A 7500-nucleotide genomic window follows, 5' to 3' on the forward strand; every position below is an offset into this window, starting at 1 on the left:
TCCAGCAGTTGTAAAGGTGGAGCCCGGTCTTGCAGCTGATCAGGAGGAGCCTGGTCGTGCAGTTGTTATGATGGAGCCCCATCTTGCAGGTGCTCAGGTGGAGCCTGGTCCTGCAGCTGTTCAGGAGGAGCCCAGAGTGAAGCAGGTAAACCCAGAGACTCCTCAGATTGAAGAGGAAGCAGAAGTACTCCAGACATTATTATTAGTGATGTATTTTCACTGTGTGATGCTAAAACTGACCATTCAGCGGACAAACCTTTCAGCTGTACAGTCCATGATTAAAGCTCTAATATAAAAGAAAAAAAACAGCACAAAAGAGAAAAGCATTTCCACTCAGACGAACAACGAGAGCACAGAGAGACACAGGGAGAGCAGTGTGGAGGAGGAGCAGGAGCAGGGGGAGGAGCAGGAGGAGGAGCAGATATCAGCTTAGACCCACAGTTACACTCAGACACTGAGGAAGACACTGAGAACTCTTCTGACACTGACAGTGATGAAGACTGGGAACCTCCAGCCAGAAGTTCAACTGCACAGATGGAGACAGAGGCTGATGGAGACCACGGAGGAGGAGCAGGAGGAGGAGGAGCAGGAGGAGGAGGGAAGAAACACAAGTGTTCTGTTTGTCAGAAGAGGTTTAAGACTAAACTAAAGCTAAAAACACACACCAGAATCCACACTGGAGAGAGACCTTACAGCTGCTCAAACTGTGAAAAAACATTTGTCCAAAAAAGTACTCTCAACGACCACATGGCCACTCACTCTGGAGAGAGACCTTACAGTTGTTCAGTCTGTAAGAAAACATTTGGCCGTAGAGGAAATCTCAACAGACACATGACCGCTCACAGAGACGGACCGGAATGTTCTGACACTGAAGAGGAACCTTCAGCTGAGTTCTCCAGAGGAACCAGAACCAGGCCCACCAGAACACCTGACCAGAAGAACCAGAACCAAGTCCTCCACAACACCTGACCAGAGGAACCAGAACCAAGTCCTCCACAACACCTGACCAGAGGAACCAGAACCAGGTCCTCCACAACACCTGACCAGAGGAACCAGAACCAGGTCCTCCACAACACCTGACCAGAAGAACCTTGAACACCAAGAAAACAATCAAGAACTTTAGCCATCCATCCATTCTCTTCTGCTTTATCCGGGGCCGGGTCGCGGGGGCGGCAGTCTAAGCAGGACTCCCAGACTTTCTTCTCCCTCTGGGGGGATCCCGAGGCGTTCCCAGGCCAGCCAAGAGACATAGTCCCTCCTGGGTCTTCCCCGGGGCCCCTTCCGGTGGGACATGCCTGAAACACCTCCCCAGGGAGGCGCCCAGGAGGCTCCGGAACAGATGCCCGAGCAGCAGCTATACTCCGAACTCCCCCCGTGTGGCCGAGCTCCTCACCCTATCTCTAAGGGAGCGCCCAGCCACCCGGGGGAGGGAACTCATTTCGACCACTTGTATCCGCGATCTTGTCCTTTGGGTCATTAAAGCTCATGACCATAGGTGAGGTCAGAACGTAGAGTGACCGATAAATCCAGAGCTTTGTCTTTGGACTCAGCTCCTTCTTCACCACAACAGTCGATGCAGCAACTGCATCGATCCAACTGTCGATCTCACGCTCCATCCTTCACTCACTCGTGAACAAGACCCCGAGATACTTGCACTCCTCCACTTGGGGCAAGGACCCCCCACCCACCTGGAGAGGACAAGGACCCACCACCCACCTGGACCCCTGACCACACCCTCTGACCCCTGACCACACCCTCCGACCCCTGACCACACCCTCTGACCCCTGACCACACCCTCTGACCCCTGACCACACCCTCTGACCCCTGACCACACCCTCCGACCCCTGACCACACCTTCTGACCCCTGACCACACCCTCTGACCCCTGACCACACCCTCTGACCCCTGACTGTACCTAGAAATTCTGTCCATCAAAACTATGAATAGAACCGGTGACAAAGTGCAGCCCTGAGGAGTCCCTCACGCACTGGGAACAGGTCTGACTTACAGCGCCCCCTCTGGTCAGACAGGGACTGGACAGCCCTGAGCAAAGGACCCCGGACCCCGTACTCCCGGAGCACCCCCCAAAGGACACCCCGAGGGAAACGGTCCAAAGCCTTCTCCAGATCCACAGAGCACATGTGACTGTGCAAACTCCCATGAGCCCTGGCGCCCCCTGGTGGAGAGTCTAGAGCTGGTCCAGTGTTGCACCACCAGGACCTAAACCTCCTGAACCTGAGGTTCTATGGGTCAGATTCTCCTCCAGGACCTGGAACAGACCCTATGGGAGGCTGAGGAGTGTGATCCTCTGTAGGTGGAACACACCCTCCCCCTCCTTGACCAGAGGGGCCCCGCCCCGGTCTGCCAGTCCTTAATTAATACTGTTGAAAGTTCATGAGTTCTTTTGTTCGTTCTTTTGTTTCTCTTGGGTTTTTGAGTGTTTCTTTGATGCTGAGTTTGTGGGACAAATGAAGCTTCTCTTCTCACCACAGACTCTCTCGTTATGGTTTACCTCATGTCACCTGTCGTCAGGGAAACATAGATCTGACTCGTCTGCACATTTTCACTGCGTGTCATGTGACCTAACAGCAGCATGTAGAGCAGGGGTTCTAAACCTTTTGGGAGGTTCTGAACCCGTCAGTCTCATGAGCACATTCACCTTCTGAAGTGGAAAGATCAAATATGATTTTTTCAAATTCAAAACAAAGAATCAACAAAGAAATCAAAGAACAACATTTTCACACAAAAACATAACCATGAATATTTACTGCAAATCAGACTTTCACAGACAGAAATGCACCTTCACCTCATTTCAACAAAGTCTGTTCCTTTTCTTCATTTTTATGTCCAGCTTCCTCCAAAAGGATCGCTCACAAATATCCATCCATCCATCCATCTTCTGCCGCTTTATCCGGGGCCGGGTCGCGGGGGCAGCAGTCTGAGCAGGGACTCCCAGACTTCCTCCTCCCCAGACACTTCCTCTAACTCCTCCGGGGGGATCCCGAGGCGTTCCCAGGCCAGCCGAGAGACATAGTCTCTCCAGCGTGTCCTGGGTCTTCCCCGGGGCCTCTTCCCGGTGGGACATGCCTGAAACACCTCCCGAGGGAGGCGCCCAGGAGGCATCCGGAACAGATGCCCGAGCCACCTCAGCTGGCTCCTCTCGACGTGGAGGAGCAGCGGCTCTACTCCGAGCTCCCCCTGTGTGGCCGAGCTCCTCACCTTATCTCTAAGGGAGCGCCCAGCCACACGGCGGAGGAAACTCATTTCGACCGCTTGTATCCGCGATCTTGTTCTTTCGGTCACTACCCAAAGCTCATGACCATAGGTGAGGTCAGAACTTAGACCGACCGGTAAATAGAGAGCTTTGCCTTTCGACTCAGCTCCTTCTTTACCACAACGGTCGATGCAGCGACTGCATCACTGCAGCCGCTGCACCGATCCGCCTGTCGATCTCACGCTCCATCCTTCCCTCACTCGTGAACAAGACCCCGAGATACTTGAACTCCTCCACTTGGGGCAAGGACACCCCACCCACCTGAAGAGGGCAAGCCACCTTTTTCCGGTCGAGAACCATGGCCTCGGATTCTCATCCCAGCCGCTTCACACTCGGCTGCAAACCGTCCCAGTGCATGTTGCAGGTCCGGGTTTGATGTAGCCATCAGGACAACATCGTCTGCAAACAGCAGAGCTGGAATCCTGTGGTCCCCAAACCGGACACCCTCCGACCCCTGACCACACCCTCTGACCCCTGACCACACCCTCCGACCCCTGACTGCGCCTAGAAATTCTGTCCATAAAAATTATGAACAGAACCGGTGACAAAGGGCAGCCCTGGCGGAGTCCAACATGCACTGGGAACAGTTCTGACTTACTGCGGCAATGTGAACACAGCTCCTGCTCCGGTCATACAGGGACCGGACAGCCCTGAGCAAAGGGCCCCGGACCCCGTACTCCCGGAGCACCCCCCAAAGGACACCCCGAGGGACACGGTCGAAAGCCTTCTCCAGATCCACAAAGCACATGTGGACTGGTTGGGCAAACTCCCATGAACCCTCGAGCACCCGATGGAGGGTATAGAGCTGGTCCATTGTTCCACGACCGGGACGAAAACCACTCTGCTCCTCCTGAACACGAGATTCGACTGTCGGTCGGATTCTCCTCTCCAGTACCTTGGAATAGACCTTACCCGGGAGGCTGAGGAGTGTGATCCCTCTGTAGTTGGAACACACCCTCCGGTCCCCCTTCTTAAACGGAGGGACCACAACCCCGGTCTGCCAGTCCAGAGGCACGGTCCCCGACCGCCACGCGATGTTGCAGAGACGTGTCAACCAAGACAGTCCTACAACATCCAGATACTTTAGGTACTCAGGGCGGATCTCATCCACCCCCGGAGCCCTGCCACCGAGGAGTTTGCGAACAACCTCAGTGACTTCAGCTTGGGTGATGGATGAGCCAGCCTCCGAGTCCCCGGTCTCTACTTCCTCTTCGGAAGACGTGACTGAGGGATTAAGGAGATCCTCAAAGTATTCCTTCCACCGTCCGACGACATCCCCAGTCGAGGTCAGCAGGCCTCCACCCGCACCGTAAACGGTGTTGATGAGGCACTGCTTCCCCCTCCTGAGGCGCCGGACGGTTTGCCAGAATTTCTTTGAGGCCGACCGATAGTCCTCCTCCATGGCCTCCCCAAACTCCTCCCAGGCCCGGGTTTTTGCCTCTGCGACAGCACGAGCCGCGGCTCGCTTGGCCTGCCAATACCCGTCGATAACCTCCGGAGACCCACAAGCCAGAGTGGCCTGATAGGCCTCCTTCTTCAGTCTGACGGCATCCCTTACTTCCGGTGTCCATCACCGGGTTCGGGGGCCGCCACGACAGGCACCGGAGACCTTGCGACCACAGCTCCGAGCAGCCGCATCAACAATGGAGGCTGAGAACATGGTCCACTCAGACTCAATGTCCCCAACCTCCCCCGGGACATGGGAGAAGCTCTCCCGGAGGTGCGAGTTGAATACCCTACTGACAGAGGGCTCCACTAGACGTTCCCAACAGACCCTCACAATGCGCTTGGGTCTGCCAAGTCTGTCCGGCTTCCTCCTCCGCCATCGGATCAAACTCACCACCAGGTGGTGATCGGTTGACAACTCTGCCCCTCTCTTCACCCGAGTGTCCAAGACACGCGGCCGGAGGTCAGATGACACGACAACAAAGTCGATCATTGACCTCCGGCTTAGGGTGTCCTGGTGCCATGTGCACTGATGAACACCCTTGTGCTTGAACATGGTGTTCGTTATGGACAAACCGTGGCTAGCACAGAAGTCCAATAACTGAACACCGCTCGGGTTCAGATCGGGGAAGCCGTTCTTCCCGATTACCCCTCCCCAGGTGTCACTGTCATTCCCCACGTGGGCGTTGAAGTCCCCCAGTAGAACAACGGAGTCCCCGGTCGGTGCACTGTCCAGTACTCCTCCCAAGGACTCCAAGAAGGCCGGGTACTCTGCACTGCTGTTCGGCCCGTACGCCGCCACAACAGTGAGAGACCGGTCCCCCACCCGAAGGCGGAGGGACGGGACCCTCTCGTTCACTGGGGTAAACTCCAACACGTGGCGGCTGAGCTGAGGGGCTATAAGCAAGCCCACACCAGCCCGCCGCCTCTCCCCGCGGGCAACACCAGAGAATTGGAGCGTCCAGCCCCTCTCGAGGAGGTGGTTCCAGAGCCCAAACTGTGCGTGGAGGTGAGGCCGACTATATCTAGTCGGTATCGCTCAACCTCCTGCACAAGCTCAGGCTCCTCCCCCCAGCCAGGTGACATTCCATGTCCCCAGAGTTAGTCTCTGTGTCTGGAGATCTGGTCGCAGAGGCCCCTGCCGTCGACTGCCGCCCAGATCTCTCTGCACCGGCCCCTTATGGATCCTCCTTCGGGTGGTGGGCCCACGGGAGGGCGGCCCCACGTTGCTCCTTCGGGCTGTGCCCGGCCGGGCCCCGTGGGGTAAGACCCGGCCACCAGGCGCTCGCCATCGAGCACCCATCCCAGGCCTGGCTCCAGGATGGGGTCCCGGTGACGCCGATCCGGGCGACGTAAACGGCCTTGTTCTTTTACTCATCATAGGGGGCTTCTGAACCGATCTTTGTCTGACCCGTCACCTAGGACCTGTTTGCCTTGGGAGACCCGACCAGGGGCATGAAGCCCCCGACAACACAGCTCCCGGGATCATTCGGGCGCTCAAACCCCTCCACCACGTTAAGGTGTCGGTTCAAGGAGGAGTGCTCACAAATATATTATATTATATTATATTATATTATATTATATTATAGTAGAAAAGGACAAGGAAATGGCCCCAGAGGCTGACCTTTTGGCCCTTGGGGGGCCAGACTGGTACCGTGTCTTAGCCCAGATATAAGGGTTTTCATACAGGCTCGACTCAAGGGCCTTTTCTCTGGTCCCTTTGGCCCTTTTAGGTGCAGCTGGTACAAGACTGAAGAGCCAGTTTAGTTCATGAATAAGTTCATATGGAAATCTACAGTGTTGATATTTTATTATAAATGTGTAATTTTATGTTTCACAGATAAATAATTTGGTTGTTTGAATGAGCTAAATTCATTTGATTACATTTGTTTAATTTGTAGAATGTATTTGTCTTTTGCCTTCTGACGTAAATGTGTTACTGTCACTTTAAGAGAGTCAGCGCTCAGGGGGCGTGGCCAGGAGTCACAGAGACAAATGTTTTTATTCTATTTCAGAGAATATGTGTTTGATTTCTCCTGTAAAAAGTGTCACAAAACTGTGGATTCAACTTTGTTCACTATGTTTCACATCGGAGTCATTTCTCATCAATTAAAGTACACGAGTACACAAAGTACACGAGTACACAAAGTACACGAGTAAAACCTACTGCAAAAACAAAACCTCAGACACAAATACTTTGCCCGGAAAGTCTTTGATTCAGTCTAAAATATTAGATGTACATCACGACGTCACAAGTCGACTACTGAGCGCCACATTCCCTTCAGCACAGAGGGGCGTGTCCAAGAGGGGCGTGTCCAAGAGGGGAGTGTCACCAATCATATGAGTCGGATGTGTGTGTTGACCTCCACCGAACCCCTGGGCCCCTGGGGTTCCATCCAACCCAGGTTAAGAACCACTGATGTAGAGGCTGAACAGAAGGGGTCCCAGGACTGACCCTTGGGGTGACCCACAGGTCAGGGGCATGTGGTCTGAGATGAGCTCTAAAACCTGAAAAGCATGAAACGAGTCGTTTATTAAGAGGAAATCTGTGCGTTATCGACACTTAAAGTGCTTCACAATCAAGAAACACAAAATAAACTAAATAAGAAAACAAACTGTGCAAAATAAAGTGTCATTAGAGTGTTAAAAGTCTGAAGAAATATGTTTTTGCCTCGATTTAAAAAGGTTAAAATCTGTGATGGTGCATGTCAGGGGCCTCATGTCAGGGGCCTCATGTCAGGGGCCTCATGTCAGGGGCCTCATGTCGGGGGCCTCATGTCG

The sequence above is a fragment of the Eucyclogobius newberryi genome, unplaced genomic scaffold (assembly GCF_026437365.1).
Source record: "Eucyclogobius newberryi isolate DKJ021-1_F unplaced genomic scaffold, fEucNew1.0.hap1 SCAF_3, whole genome shotgun sequence".
Classification (NCBI taxonomy): domain Eukaryota; kingdom Metazoa; phylum Chordata; class Actinopteri; order Gobiiformes; family Gobiidae; genus Eucyclogobius; species Eucyclogobius newberryi.